General features: G+C 35.1%; 1 protein-coding gene across 6 annotated transcripts in view; it reads left to right on the top strand.

Moving 5' to 3' along the window:
• PEX5L (peroxisomal biogenesis factor 5 like) overlaps positions 1-16,601 on the top strand; it is a 315,279-nt gene that overhangs the window by 24,771 nt on the left and 273,907 nt on the right. Inside the window, exon 2 of one of the 6 annotated variants that reach the window (XM_038583450.1) lies at positions 4,911-4,935. The exons of 4 other annotated variants lie outside the window; for them this stretch is intronic. The gene's annotated coding sequence lies outside the window, so the exon portion shown is untranslated. Of the gene's footprint in view, positions 1-4,910; positions 4,944-16,601 lie in introns of all 6 variants that reach the window. One more of the 6 variants, XM_038583449.1, reaches the window with a different exon arrangement.

Here is a 16,601-nt window from a genome sequence, read left to right as displayed (position 1 = left end):
TAGTCTCCTACTGTGCTTTGCATTGATACAACCTAATCAGAAGATCCACCCTGGCAAGGGCGTCTGTGAAATGTAGTCTTTGGTCTTCTATCTTCCTGCAATGTACAGCAAAGCATGACAGTGCAGAAATTAGGCTGATAGCAGATGGACAAATGACCACACAGGCTTCTTTTAGTAAATCCATTATTGCCGAGGGAGCCAGCTCCTCCAACCATTCACTAATACATGGTGCTACAGATTTAAAAAAAAAGAAAAAAAAGAAAGAAAGAAAAGGTCCTTTGATTTTCCTTGCTTAGTTTTCCATAAATAAGAAATTTTATGTCTGTCCATTGTGATCTTATAGTTAAATGAGAGTTAAACTTAATTCAGAAATTACAGAGAAGGCTTTAGTTTCAAGGAAGTGGCATAAAATTTAAAAATATATGAGTATTGACATTAGACAAATTTTGAGATCAAACTATCTGGGCAACCAAAAGAAACCAAAGCCATGGCCTTTAGTGGTATTTTCAGATCTATAAAACATCATAGATAAGATCTGTAAGGAAAGACTTCCATCATACTGTATCTCTGCTAGGTGATAGTTTGTATCTGGATCCAGGCTGAGGCCTTTCCAGGTCATGAGTATACTCTTACTACATCCGATCTGTAAACATGAGTGGAAGCCAAAGAGATACCCTCAAGTTTCTTATACTGTCTTTGTATCTAGATGCAGGTCATAAAACCTTTGTATCTTATATAAAGGTGTCATGTGAGTGGGCTTAGCCGTTTCTACTTAGTTACCTGAAACAACACCATGGATCTCCCATCTGTTTCCCTTCATCTAATCAATGTTTTACCTTATAAACATTTTTTACCAAATGTCTGGTAAATAGATGATACTTAGCTTTGGTTTCCAAGGCTGCTAAAAAGTGTCCCCACTTGTATACTTTCTTTATTAGCTTTTTAAACAGGAATTTAAAAGGAGATGCTTGGGATCTGTATTTATAAAATAACCCTGCTGAAAAATATACCTGTCCTATAATTATTAATTCAGCACTTGTCCTTACATGCTTCATTAGTTATAAACAACTATAAAATTTATTTTAAATATTTCTAACTATATGATATATTAGTTTTTGTTTTAGAAATTTTATGTAATAAATTAATACAATAAATTTATTTAATAAATTTCATTTATTTATTGAGAAGGCAATATTTTCATATGGTTAAAAATACAAAATATACATACGGTAAATAGTGAAAAGCCTCCTTCTCATCTTTGTCCTTCAGCCATTCAGTTCCTTTTCCCAGATTTAGCTTTTGTGTATTTTCCCAAATATATTTTATGCATAATAGTATACCATATATCCTGTTTTAACAATATATATTAGAATCACTTCATATCAGTACATAAATAAATGTTAATTCTCCAATACATAGGATATATTCCTAGACGTGGAATTATTGGATTAAAGGCTATACCTTTTATAATTCTAATGGGTGTATTGCCAAATCATCCTCCAAAGGACAATTTACACTCACATCATCAATGTATAAGAGTGTCTGTTTTCTCACATTCTCACCATCACAACGTGTTAAGCTTTTGATCTTTGCCAGGTGAAAAAACTGTCATATCAGCACAATAAGAGAAATTCTCTTACTATAAATGAAGATAAGAATTTCTGGGCTTTGTATTATGTTCCATTGATCTCTATCTATTCCTATGCCTCGTGATGTAAGTATAATTACTTTAGAATATATGTACTATCTGGTAAAACTATCTCTCCCTTGTTAATCTTATCTTTAGTGCATTAAAGTTTTCAGGATCTCAAGAGGTTTTGAAACTGCAGATCTAGGCCATCTTTTATATGTTATTTAACAGGAAAGGCATTGGATGAGTCACAGTCCATGCAAGCATGGAGTCAGTATCCAATGTCCAGGCTTTTTTTTTTTTTTTTTCTTCTTTTTTTTTCTGGATGCAGAGAGAATCCCAATAAACTGGTGATTTAAGATGGTGACTTTTGTGATCATCGTAATTTAAGAAACTTGGAGAATGTAAAATAAGGGTTGCTATATAAATTTGTTCTCCATTCTGCCTCGAACTAAAGCAAGAAATGAAGGAATTACTATTTTGGAGAGTCAGGTAGAAAAGACTCTCCTCTAAAGAAGATCTAAAGAAAAATAGATCTAGCATTGGATCTAGAGCAAGGCACCAAGATCTTGAATCAACACTACACTTATGAAAATGGAGCCAGAGTCAAGTTACCTACCTACTACATTTTATACCTATTTGGGTAATCTTCAATCATCTTTCCTAGTTTGAATATGTTCATGATTCAGCTTCAACTCTGATTTATTAAGTTGTTACTGTCTGCTCTGGAAGAAAAGCAATATAGAGACACTCTTAAAATCCTTATAAAATCCTAGGGTAAACTGCCTCAGTGAAAATCCTGTTCTGTTTCTTGCTAGCTGTGGAACTTAAGTAGGGTGCATTAACTCTGTGCAGTCCTCTTCTCTTACCCCATTATCCCTATCTGTAAGATGTAAATAATAGTCCTGCTTCATAAGGTTGTCTTGAAAACTAAATGAGTTTATATGCTGGCACTTAGCACAGTGTATGTCCCAAATTAGACACTAAATAAAGCTACCATTAACTATAATGATGATCATCATATAATTTATTTTAACAGCTATGTGATGAAATTTATTTTTATTTTCACTTTACAGAAACCAAGGTTTTATGTCTTTCCCAATTCCCATAGCTAGGCTGTTACTAGAAGGGTGAGATTCAAACTCTGTTTTGAGTACATTCCAAAAAAAAACAACTGTTTGTGGCTTTAAATCCTAAAATTATGTTTTCTAAACCTAATACTGACCAATGTAGAGATCTTCCAACTCTTCTTGTGCCTCTTCTATTGATTACTTCTCCAGGCAAAATTGATTGACTTCACTGTCCCAAAATCCTTTGTCACATTTAAAACTGACCTGTATTTCCTTCCCTCAGTACTTTATTATATGTCCTAAGTCACTCTCTCTAAACAGTGAAACATAATACCACTAGTTATAATTGTATCCTAAAATATCTGGTCAATTTTGAGGCAAAGCCCTGAGTCTTTTCACTAAGGTCTTCAATATTCTTTTCTTTGTTCACACTCCTTAATAAAGTAATGAAAATGAAATTGCCTCTAGATTTTGGAGTTTTAACACCAGAAAGACTGTCTTAGTCAACCTTGTATTCCTTGTTATACCCACAACAAATAAATCTTCCCCTTTTATAGATGAGGATATTCAGCATCAAAAATGGCTAATTTTTCTAAGCTCTTGTCTAAAGTGGTGTTGAGATAAGCCCTGTAAAGTGTACCCAGTGGAATTCACAATTTGGATTGTAGACCTAGAAAATGCTGGGCCACATGTAATGATGCTTTCTGAAATAGTTCAAAAAGCTGACGTAGTAGCTCAGTGCCATATTAAGCATAAGTAGATGATCTGGCCTCTGAGTTCCATGTGAAATGATAGATATAGGAGCTTATGGTTAAATGATCAGTTTTCTTAGGGTTTATGTTTTAGGATGTTTTGCAGTTCTCTCTCTCTCTCTCTTTCATCTTTTTATCAGTCCATGCCATCAAACTTCTGGGGAAAATAGGCTAAGACTAATTAGTTCCCACTGACTATTTCAACATCACAGGACACCACTGGAAGATTTATAAAATCTTAGAGGAAATAGAACAAAAGAAGTAAGAGATACAAACTCAACTCAAACTTGTCAGATAACTGGGAACTTACTGGCTCACATAATTAGAAGTCTACAACAGAGCAGAATAAGTATCAATATCTGGACTAGGTACCACTTTTCCAGTAAACCCAGCAAAAGTCTCAAGATTCACTCTATTGAACCAAGTTTATTCACATATCTATCCTTGAATCACTGGTCCCAAAGAAGGGAATATATAGTTTTGCCAGGTCTTGGAGTTGAAGTCACGTTTCCACCCTACCCCACTCCATGCCCAAAACTAAGTGAACAGAGAATAAAGAAGGGGTATTTTCTCTGGGGTAATGAAAGTGGCATTACCAGAAGAGGAAAGGGATGCCAGGCAAGCAAAAACATATGTTTACCACACATGATCAAAAATGTGATGAAGCCTATTCCATTATTTCATTCATTCATTCAAACTTTAAAAGAATAAGAAATATGAAGTCTGCCCTCAAGGAAATCATAGCCTTTTAAAATAATCCTATCAATACATTATTGTGATAGATTCCATTAAATGTACACAAAATAAGCAATAAAAATACATACTAGGTGAATCAATTATATTCACAGATGCCTTGGCTATGATTTTGTTATTAAATTTCACATTTATGTCCACCAGTAAAATGTTAGTACACATAAGTATAGAGAAAACTGAAAAAGACTTCACTCATAATTTCACTAAAGAGACTAGCCTTACGTTAAATGTGTCTAAATCTAATATGGAATTAACAACTGAGGTAGTGTTTTTTCATGATCTGCCATTGCTTGATGCTTCTAGAAAAGAGTAAGCTGACAGCATCCACACAGAGGATTTGTTAACTTCATACACTGCAATTTACTTTTTGATGTACAATGCCACAACCACTATTAAATTTTATATTATGGCAGGTATTTATTAGATAAGGAACTGCTCTCTTTAAAAAAATGTCTTTCACTTTTCCACCACTTGGATAATGCTGCAGTTTAATTGAAAATTAGTCTAGTCAATCTGCTGTAGGCTCCTGAGAAATAATTTGTGTGAATAACTACCACCAGGAGCATCCCCAAGGAAAAGCTTTCATCAGGGCTCAGAACACTTTCTGATGATTCTAGTAATTACCTTTCTTTGAGTTACTGGCTCACCAGTATGATTGTCATAAAGTGCTTTGCTGATTTTCTTTCATGCCTCTTGCTTTTATAGATCCCACAACAGAAGGAGAAAACTGGTGAGGACGTGAGTGTTTATTAAGTACTGCTTTGCATGCAGTGTTTATTGAAATGTTTATAAAACAAACCCAAAAAATATTCTAGAATATATTCAGAGATGGTCCCAATTCATGCTTCTATGTCTCCAAAACAATTTTCTGTTTTCCTGTGATATGATTGTAACACGTAATGATTCCAGGAAATAAGGGACGTCTGGATGGCTCAGCAATTGAGAGTCTGCCTTTGGCCAAGGTATGATCCCAGGGTCCTGGATGGAGTCCCACATCAGGATCCTCCCAGGGAGCCTGCTTCTCCCTCTGCCTATGGCTCTGCCTCTCTCTCTGTGTCCTGAATAAATGAATGAAAGGATGAATGAATGAATAAAAATCTTTTAAAAAAAAAAAGATTCCAGGAAACGTAACTATTGCCATGTGTCCTAAACATATCTTAGTAAAACAAATGTTATTTAGTTTAATTGCCCCTGGAAACAGAGCCAGAAATAAGAACCAGAGTTCCAGTAGTTTATTTAGGATCTAATCCTAAGAATCAGGAATGAAGGAATAGTGAGAGTGAAGTAAAGAAGAGAAAAAGTCAATGTAAGTATATTCCATCACTATTGGGAGCATTAGGATCTCAATTTTACTGGGATTGTGATACATATATAAAATACTTTCCAGATTTCTCCATCCAAAGAACAGGAAGCTGGGAGACTTACCCACTAGCTTCTGTTCAATACTATACTGAATAAAAGTGGGGAGAATGGGCATCCTTGTCTTATTCCTGATCCTAGAAGGAAAACTTTCAGCCTTACATCATGGAGTATGATGTTAGCTGTGGGTTTGTCATATATAGCCTTTATTAGGTTGAGTGATATTCCCACTAAAACCACTTTTTTGAGTTTTTATCATAAACAGATGTTGAATTTTGTCAAATGCTTTTTCTGCATCTATTGAATTGATCATATGATTTTACCCTTCAATTTGTTAATATGGTATATATCACATTGATTGATTTGCAGAAGTTGAACCAACCTTGCATGCTTGGAATAAATCCTACTTGATCGTTGTGTATGATCTTTTAAATTTATTATTCAATTTGGTTTGCTTTATTTTGCTGAGAAATTTTGCATCTATGCTCATCAGGGATATTGGCGTATGATTTTTTTTTCTTGTGGCATCCTTCTCTGGTATGGATGTCAGAGTAATGCTGGCTTCATAAAATGAGTTTGAAATTCAAAGTTCTCTGTTCTTCTATTTTTTCCTCTGTTTTGAGAATTATTGGTATTAATTGTTCTTTTAGTGTTTGATAGAATTCACCTGTGAAGTAATCTGGTCCTAAACTTTTGTTTGTTGAGATATTTTTGATTATTGATTCTATCTCCTTACTGTTAATCTGTTCGAATTTTCTATTTTTTCATGATTCAGTCTGGTAGGTTGTATGTTTCTAGGAATTTATCCATTTTTCTAGATTGCCCATTTTGTTGACATATAATTATTCATACTAATCTTTTATGATCCTTTGTATTTCTGTATCAGTTTTAATATCTCTTCTTTCATTTCTTATCTATTGGAGTCCTCATTTTTCTTGTGTTGTTGTTGTTTTTAATCCATTCAGCCATGCTTCCAAATTGTCATGTAATTGGGATCACAGAGATGTAATTTCTCCAGACTGACTTCTCTCATTCAGTAATAAGCAATTGAGCTCGCTCTGTGATTCTTTGTAGCTTGATAGCTCATTTATTTTTATCATTAAATAAGATTCCATTATATATATATATACCACAATGTACGTTTATTCATTCACTTATTGAAGGACATCTTGGTTGTTTCTGGTTTGGGGCAATTATAAATAAAACTGCTAAAATATTTATGTACAGAGTTTTGGGTGCACATGTGTTTAACTTATTTCAGCAAATACCTACAAGTGCAATTGTTGGATCATATAGTAAACTTATGCTTTACCTTTGTATGAAACTGCCAAACTGTCTTCCTAAGTGCTATACCACTTTCCATCACCTCCAACAATGAATGAGAGCTCCTGTTGTTTCATATCCTTCCCAATATTTGGTGTTGTCATTGTTTTGGATTTGGAGGTGATATCCCGTTATTGTTTCAATTTAAAATTTACTGATCACATGTGATGTTGAGTAGCTTTTTGTATGCTTATTTATGTCTCCTCTCTTTTTTACTCTTGATTTGATTAACTGAGATTTATTATTTTGTTCATCTTTTCAAAGAAGGAACTTTTGATTTCTTTGATTTCTGGTTTTGGAATTCATTGACTTCTCACTTTTTTTCCTTATCTACTTCCTTTCACTTAAACTGCTCTAGTTTCCTTGGGTGGAAACTTATTCATTATAGACCTTTTTTTCTTTTTTAGTATAATTATTCAATGCCATAAATTTCCCCGTAAGCATTGCTTTTGCTGTATTCTACAAATTTTAATAATTAGTTTAAAATATTTTTAAGGGGATCCCTTAAAATATGAGGGTGGCTCAGTGGCTGAGCACCTGCCTTCGGCCCAGGATGTGATCCTGGAGACCAGGGATCGAGTCCAGCATCGGGCTCCCTGCATGGAGCCTGCTTCTCCCTCTGCCTGTGTCTCTGCCTCTCTCTCTCTCTCTGTCTTTCATGAATAAAAAACACAAACACAAAAACAAAAACAAAAACAAAAAACCCTTTAAAAAAATAAATGAACTGAACTGCAATAGTTCTAGGCTGATATAAACTCTTTAAAAAAAAAGAAAAATATTTTTAAAATTTCTTTTGTGACTTCTTTCATCAACTTGTTATTTAGAAATTTATTGTTTACTCTTCCACTATTATGGGATTTTTCCACTATTTTTCTGTGCACCGTGCTCTGAGAGCATACTTTGACTCCTATTTTAAATACATTAAGATGTGTTTTATCATCCAGAATGTAGTTTATCTTAGTGAATGTTTCTGTGTGAGTTTGAGAAGAATGTGTAGTCTGCTGATGTTGTATGAAGTCTTCTATATATGTCAATTTGATCTAATTGATTGATACTGTTTAGTTTAACTGTATTCTTACTGCTTTTCTGACTGAAAGATCTGTCAATTACTGAGAGAGAGGTGTTAAAATCTTTACAATAGTGAATTTGTCTATTTCTCTTTGCAGTTCTATTGTTTTTTACCTCATGTATTTTGATACTGTGTTGTTTGGTGCATGCATATACATTAAAGGCTTTGATATCTTCTTATAGATTTGACCCCTTTATTCATTATGCAATTCCCCTCTTTATCAGATAATTTTTCTATTCTGAGGTCTGCTTTGTCTGAAAATAACTATTCCAGCTTTCATTTATTAGTGTTAAATGGTATATATTTCTCCATTCCTTTACTTATTAATCCATCTACATATTTATATCTACAGTGAGCTTCTTGTAGTAAACAAATGGTTGAGTATTTTTAATCTGTTTTTAACAATTTCTGTCTTTAAGTTTTTAACAATTTCTACCTTTTAATTGGTATATTCACATTTTAAGTAGTTATTGTTATAGTTGGATTAATATCTGTCATATTTGTAACTCTTTTCTATTCTTTTCACTCTTGTTTGTTTCTTGTTTTCCCCTCTTTGCCCTCTTCACTTTTATTTGAACATTTTAATTCCATTTTCTCTCCTCTTTTTAGCATGTCAATTATATTGTATTAAAAATTTTTAGAGGTTACCCTAGAGTTTGCAATATACATTTACAGGTAACCTAATTCTATTTTCAAGTAACGCTATACTACTTCACAGATAGTGCAGGTACCTTATAATAAGGTATTTCAAACTCTTCCCTCCTATCCCTTGTAACATTACTATCATTTATTTCAACCATCTGTATGCTATAATCACCCAAAACAGTTGCTATCATTGCTTTGAATAAATAATAATCTATTAGACTAAGAATCATAAAGGTGTATGTCAATTATACAACAACAATAAAAAAGAATTAGAAAAATAAAACATTTTGCTTCACTTATTTCTTCTGATATTTTTCCTTTCTTTATGTAGTTCTGAGTTTCTGACCTATATCATTTTGTTTTTCTCTGAAGAACTCTTAATAAATCTTGTAGGATAGGAGTAATGGTGAATCTTTCAGCTTTTGTTTGTCAGAGAAAGTCTTTTATTTCTCCTTCACATTTGAATGATGATTTCACTGATACAATTTTTAAAAATTTTATATTGCTATTTTTTAAAAAAACTTTAATATATCACTTTACTCCCATTTTCTTTGCATGGTTCTTGACTAGAAGTCTGTCATTCTTATATTTGTTCCATAGGTAAAATGTTATTTTTTCCCCCCTCTGGCTTCTTTCAAGATTTTCTCTTTGCTTTTGGTTTCTGAAGTTTGAATATGATATGTATGGATGTAGTTATTTTCTGGTATTAATCTTATTTGATATTCCATGAGCTTCCTGGAATCTATGGTTTGGTATCTATCATTAATTTTTAAAAATGTATAGCCATTGTTATTTTAAACTTTTCTTCTATTCCTTTCTTTCCTCTCTTTGCCATATTCCCAGTATATCTAAATTACCCCTTTTCCAATTGTCCCATAGTTCTTGGATATTATGTTTCTTTTTTAAAAATTATTCTTTTCTCTTTGTATTTCAGTTTGGAATATTTCTACTGACATATCTTCAAGGTCACATATTCTTTCCTTGGCAGTGTCCAGTCTCTTAATGAGCCCATTAAAGGGATTTTTAAATTTTTTAATAATTTTTCTAGCATTTACTTTTGATTAATTCTAGAGTTTCCAACTCTTTGCTTACATTATTAATCTGTTCTTATATGTTACCTACTTCTTTTTTCCCTTGGAGTCTTTGTATATTAACTATAGTTATTTGAAATTCCCTACTTAATAATTTCAAAATCTGTGCCTTATCTGAGTCTGTTTCTGATGTTTGCTCTTCATTTCAGAATGTACTTTTCCTCATTTTTTAACACACCTGATAAATTTTTGGCAGAAGCTAGACATGCTATATTGGGTTATGGGTGCAAATAATTTGGCTTTTGGTGAGATTTTATGATAATCTGCCTCCTAGGAGATAGGCTGTATTTATTTGATGTTTGCTATAACTGTAGCTGCCATAGGCTTCAGTTTCCTCTAGTTATCATATGTTTGTTTTGTTTTTATTCTCCCTTGCCTTTACGTTTAAGTAAGGTCTTCTTAAATTGAGTCTATGTCTTCTGGTTCTCTTAGTTATAATCTACTGATATAATACTGGAGTCCTGTTGATGTGATAGTAAGGTTTTATGTAGGAAACATTTTCTATAATCTTATGATGAAATCTCATTTTTCTAGTAGGCCTAAGTCCCTAGGCTTTGGTCATGCTTCTTTTTTTTTTTTTTTTTCTCTCCTTTCTCCTTTACCAGTAATAGGAAGGCTAGAGGGAGCTGGATGTGGCCAAGTACCCCATCTTTAGGTCAGATAAGACTCTGGTAATATAGTTTCCCTTAAAGGGTAGGCTTTTGTTATAGAGAAGCTCTGGGAATATTTCAACATGGTTACTTTTCCTCTCCCCCTCCTCTAAACACAGAAGGGATTTTTTCTCTCCTCTTCAAGGCAAGAATCTGGTGAGATTGCTGGAGGTAAAACCGATGAACATGTGGCGGGTGGGGGGGGTCTCTCTAATACTAGGCCCCTAGGAGTTGTTAACTTTCAAGCTAATCCATACCCAGTCTCCAGAAATTTATCAAAATTATCATGTGAGTGTTCCTACCCATCTGCCTCAGATAAACTGATTTCAGCTGTGATTCTCTGTATTCATCAGCCTTTTTCAGATTTGAGTGTGGCAATTTACTCTGTAACTTCAGTTCTTTGATGGATCTAAGAAAAGTGATTGCTTTTCAGCTTCTTCAGTGTTTTTCTTGTTGTGAGCATGGGAGTGACAACTTCCAAGCTCTTTACATGTCAGAGCTCAAAAAACATACTTTAACACCTTTATTGAATTATATTTCATATATTATAAAATTCACCTATTTCAACTGTACATGATTTTTAGCAATTTGACTGAGTGGTGCAACCATCACTGTAAGTCAGTTTTAAAGTATATTCATTTCCCAAGTTGGGGAATATACTCTTGATAACTCTAACCCCCTCATAGAAATCTTCCCACATGTCCAGACCTTTGCTGATATTCTCCAAAGTTTTATTCTATCTGATAAAATACTATCTGCTGGAACTCTCCTTTCTCTCAGTTTTGTTTACTCTGATATTAAATTTGGAGTTAGACGATTCTCTGTTACCACTTACTATCTTTATCATCTTGGCAATTTACTTAAACTTTGGAGAATTTCCTGAGGAAAGACAGCAGATATTATTTATCCTGGTATTTGCTGCAACTAGCAAAATAGTGGGCACATAGGTGATGATCAATAAATATTTGTGAAGGTTTGAATCTGGAATTGTTTTGTTCATGAAATAGTGAAATTGGACAAGATTAGGAGGTGTGTTCATGGATCCATGTATACAGTTTTTAAGGATATAGGAATGTCCTGATACTGTATAAAAAATTGGGGGGAATAGCCTTCATGAGATTTTCAAAGGATTTAAGGCCCAAAGGAGTGAAGAGCAATGGATTACATAATATTCAGCTGAAACATTCTGTTGGTCAATATATACTGTATTTTTTGTTCCTGAGGATTTTTGTAACCCAGATATTATATAACTGAGAGCCTTTTGGCATTAGGCTCTAGTTATTAATAAGATTTCCTATAATACCACACACCTGAATTTGTACAAGCACTGGTAAAAGGTAGATTCTACATTCTAAGATGATAGCACTAGTTTGCTTGAATCTAAAACTTGGTATCCCACTGCCTCTAGCACACCATAAATAGTGAAGTTGAAGGACTTAAGGGAAAGTAAATGACAAGTTCTGCAAATCAGACTCTGGTTTAACTTATCCAAATAGCTGCATGTATGGAAGAGGTAAAAATGAGAGTTTCAGTTTGCCTAGTCAGACCCAAGAGCCAGGCTCCAGTTAGACCTGTTTATCAGTTCAAAGCAGGAAACAGAAAATAGAACAAAGGTTCATCTCTTAAAACACCACCATGAGTTAGGTGACAACTTTTCATTTCTTACAAGGCAAGCAGGTAATTTAGCAAAGAAGAGGGTAGACAGAAGAGGCAGGTCTGCTGTGGAGAGAAGCTGCTGAAAATTTCCCTCCTTCCTATCCTGGACATTGGAACTTACTTTGATTGATAGACTGTCGTTCATCACTCAAGCATGATTTTGCCTTGAACATAACTTGAATTTGATGAATGCTTTGTTGTTCCAATAAATGCTTTATCGTTCTTGCCGTACATAACCTTTCCTCAGGCCAACTTCTGTAGCATTTCCACATCTCCTCACTCAGCCATGAAGTCATTGCTAACAGACTCTTGACAGATTGGATTTATGCTTAATCAAAAACTTTTACTCACTCATGCCAAATACATACACACACATATGTATGTATACATATATACAAAATTATATGCATATACACACACACACACATATATATATTACTATTGGGTAGTCAATAAATATTTATCAAATTAATGAACAAATGAATAAATAAATCATTGCTGGCTTAAAGCATTTAGCTTAATGGAGTGACTAACACTTCATCGTGCATTATATCTATTTACATCATTTTTCCTCCTTGCCCCAAACCACACATAGTAAGATACAGAGCAGTAGGAGCATAGGATAGGGACAGATATTTAGGGTTATAAGACATCAAGATCATAAGAAGAAATTTTCATTGCCTGAACCCTGAGATACCAGGAACCATAATGAAGTATTATCTCCTAGCTTGTGATGATAGTCTGGTAAAACAGATAGAGCATGATTATATTTTTTTTCAGAGAAGTTAAAATCAAATGAAAGTAACAAACTTGTCCAAAGTCATAAAGCCAGTAAGTGATAAAGCCAAGACATGAATCCAGTGCAAATTCCAGTTTGGCACACAGCTAGCCTTCATTTTATGCAGGGCCTATTCAGACTGAATCTAGGGCTTCATCCACAGAATTGTCCAAGTTGGTCCACAGAAATAAAGCAAAGGAGAGATGTTTTCTAGTTTCTGGCTGCATTGGAGGCTACCTCTGAGGACTGAGCTGAGATACGGTAGATACCAAAGACTTCTGACTCATGAATTTTATGCTAAAGAGTCTTGCAAATCTCCTGGGAGTTTAGTCACACTAAGAAAACCACTTGGCTGCTGAACCCACAACTGCTCCTCATTTTCATTTGACATTCTTAATTAAGACTGATTTGCTAGTAGTTTGTAGGGGGTACGTTCTGAAATGAACTTAATCATAAATGGATAAGTCATTAGTACTCTAGGAGAGCTTTCTACCAATCTGTATGGCTGGTAGAAGGACCAGGATACAGAACAGAGTTGGTGGGAACTTCTTCCCCAGAAAAATGTTATTTTCCTTGATAAATCAGGATCAAAAGCCTTGGCCAATATTTACCAAACCACAAAGTCACTCGTGACATGTGTTTAAGATGTAAATCCCAGATAGCCCTCCCTAAAGATTCTAACTGCATAATTCTTTGATGTAGATCAGAGAAAATCTGTTTTTAAAAAGCACTGCAGTTGATACTGATGTAGGTACTTGAGCTTCACTTGACAATAACAGGCCAAATCTATAAGAAGAGAAGTCAGTGTTCATCTAAATAACAGAAATTTGTAAATAATATAGAATTACATTCAACAGAGATCATATAGATATAATCATATTAATATTTGTAAACCTCTAAGGTTTCATGGGCCCACAAGTCATGAAACATGAAACAAAAGCAGTCAACTTTTTGCCTGGAAAACTGGGGGAAGAAACTAAGCTTTCCCTTTTGACAATAGTTCTACAACTTGACTTCCACAGTTCTTTACAATTCAATTAATAAAATACTTTTTTTTAAAAGCCATGACCACAATTTTGTTTTATTCCAATGGATAACCAAACTTGTTCACCAAGTTCACTAAAAGCATACATACTATTCTTTCAGTGGCAGCTAAAGAAATCAATACAAGATGTGTATGTAGTCAGGACTCCTCCTTCCCGGATACCAGCAGAGGTTACTTTTAAAGCCAGGTCTTGGGGGATCCCTGGGTGGCCCAGCGGTTTAGCGCCTGCCTTTGGCCCGGGGCGCGATCCTGGAGTCCCGGGATCGAGTCCCACATCAGGCTCCCGGCATGGAGCCTGCTTCTCCCTCCTCCTGTGTCTCTGCCTCTCTCTCTCTCTCTGTCTATGATAAATAAATAAATCTTTAAAAAAAAAAAAAAAAAAAAAAAGCCAGGTCTTCCCAGAGTTGGGTAAGCAACGAACAGGCTTTTTCCATGCCGCCAGCACACTGCGACATGAAGGAGAGCTGCATGTTTTAAGTCAGAGATGGACAAACTCTTTCTGTAAAGGGACAAACAGTCCGTGTTGCAAGGATTCAAGTCCGCTATTGGAGAACAAAAGCAGCCACAGAAACGACATGAACGAATGCACATGTCTGGGTTCTAATAAAACTTACTGGACACTGACATGTGAACTTCATGAAACTTTCACATGTCACAAATATTTTTCTTTTGACTTTATTAAAAAAACATAAACACCATTCTTTGCTCGCGCACTGTACAAAAAGTGGGTTTTTCTGGCCTAAGGTCCATAGTTTGTCAACTCCATGTTGTAAAGCTCCTTTGAAGTTTCTCTTGCAAGCTCTGGGCAAGTGAGGTCTACAAATCTTGTTGAACTTTATGAACCTGTTAAGTCAGCTTCAGGTTTAATATGCCCATCAGTTTTGAAGAATCCCATGTTTAAATGTGTATGTTCCTGGTGACAAATCCTGGGTTAAGTCCCAGGTGTCAAGAATCTGAGAAGACTGGCTCTAGGATCTACTTAGGGTTTTAAGATCGTTTGAAACAAGATCAGCTTCCAACAAACCAGCTTCCCTGGGCAAAGGCTTCAGGTGTTCTTCTGTGACGCTAGAATCAAAACTCTCATGGTCCTAAAATCCTTCAGGAAGATTCTGAAAGCATAGATTGAAACTGGACAAGGTAAAGGTTGTGGCTGGTTCTGTTCTTTGGTGCTTTTTTCTGCACATGACCTGAAATGCCAACAGACTTGAGACATCTTTGTTTTCATATTGCAACTGCTCTCTCCATCCCAGAACACTTCTCCACAGCATTCTTTCAAGTCTTCAGGACTGGAAAGGCTGGGGGTGGAGTGGGGGAAGGACTAGTAATTCCGTAAGAGTAAGGTACAAAGGATCTGGAGTGTTTTCGTCCTTTCTTTTCAGCTTGGAATCCTTAAAAAGGGCTATGTTTTCTATGGTTGGGTCGTAGGAGTCAACAAATTGGCCTTCAACAACCTGAATCGTCAATGAGCATTTCCCCACAGACCGGTAGCCCAGGATCGCGATCTTCCAGGACTTGAACTGCGGCATCTTGGTGGCCTCCTCAGCCCCGGGCCAACCACATCAACCACGGCAGCGGCCGCACCATGGCATAAAGTACTTTTTTAGCATCTACTACATGCTGGTACCCAGATCTCTGCAGGAGAGAGAGAGAGAGAGAGAGAGAGAGAGAGAGAGAGAGAGAGAGAGAACTGGCTAATTAACTAGATAATTCATCACAAATTACTTTTGTGATAATTGTGGCAATTGTTTTTCAATTTTTTATTTGCAATGTACTCTTTTTATAAACCATATATATTATGGGGCCACCTACCTACAGGTATTCATAAACCCTATACCACTGCCAGAAGTGGTCTCTGAGGACTTCTTATAGGGCTTTAGATAGTATGAAACATACTATCAAGAAGGGAGAGAACAGGAAAACAACAAAGAGAAGTAATGAAAGTACACAATAAGTCAATAGAAATAAATCCAAATATATTAATGACATTAAATATAAGTAGACTAGTTTCTGCTTCTATCCAAGATGAAGTAAGAGAAGGAAAAGGTTTACTTTATTCACTTTAAACACTAGAAAATCAGAAAAAATACATGAAACTGTGGTTTTCAGGCATTGGACACAAGACTATGATCCCAAGAAGAGGAAAACATTCACTATTGCACCAGATTACTGTCTAGAGACAATTTTCATGCTGCATGTTTCACAAAGAAAGGGAAACCCAAACAGAGCCCTTTGGTCCTGCTGAGCTGGGGAGGCAGACATTGAAGTTTGGAGAGGTCAGAGTGGCTAAAATTTGTAGTAAAGAGAATTATAAATAAGAGAGCTAGAGAGAAGAGAGAGAGAGAGAGAGCTCCAGAGATCTGCTGAGTCTTTGGTTGAGTCTTGAAATGCATATATGTGAGAGGGAAAGAGAGTGTTTTAAGAGGATCCCTAAGATGCAGCAATTTGGCAGGATGTTAGAAAGAGTTGCAAAATTGTCATGGAATCCTACTTCTGAAAGATGCTATATACATCCACATGTCCACAGCTACACTTTTTATAGTGGAAAAACACTGAAAAATATGTCTAGATATTAGGTAATAGTTGTATAAGCTGTATTGTATAAAATAGATGACAATCTGGGGTCTTTGAACCCAAAGAATCCATGAACTCTGTTGCTGTAAATTTTGAGGACAAATGTATTTTGGGGATATTCAGTGGTTCTCAATCCTATACATATTAGAATCATCTGGGGGGATTATTTTTTTTTAGTAACGATGATATGGCCCCACTTTTGATTAAGC

Source organism: Canis lupus, chromosome 34 (genome assembly GCF_011100685.1).
Source record: "Canis lupus familiaris isolate Mischka breed German Shepherd chromosome 34, alternate assembly UU_Cfam_GSD_1.0, whole genome shotgun sequence".
Lineage (NCBI taxonomy): Eukaryota > Metazoa > Chordata > Mammalia > Carnivora > Canidae > Canis > Canis lupus.
Note: the sequence above shows the minus strand (reverse complement) of the source record. Positions and strands in the feature narration are given on the sequence as shown.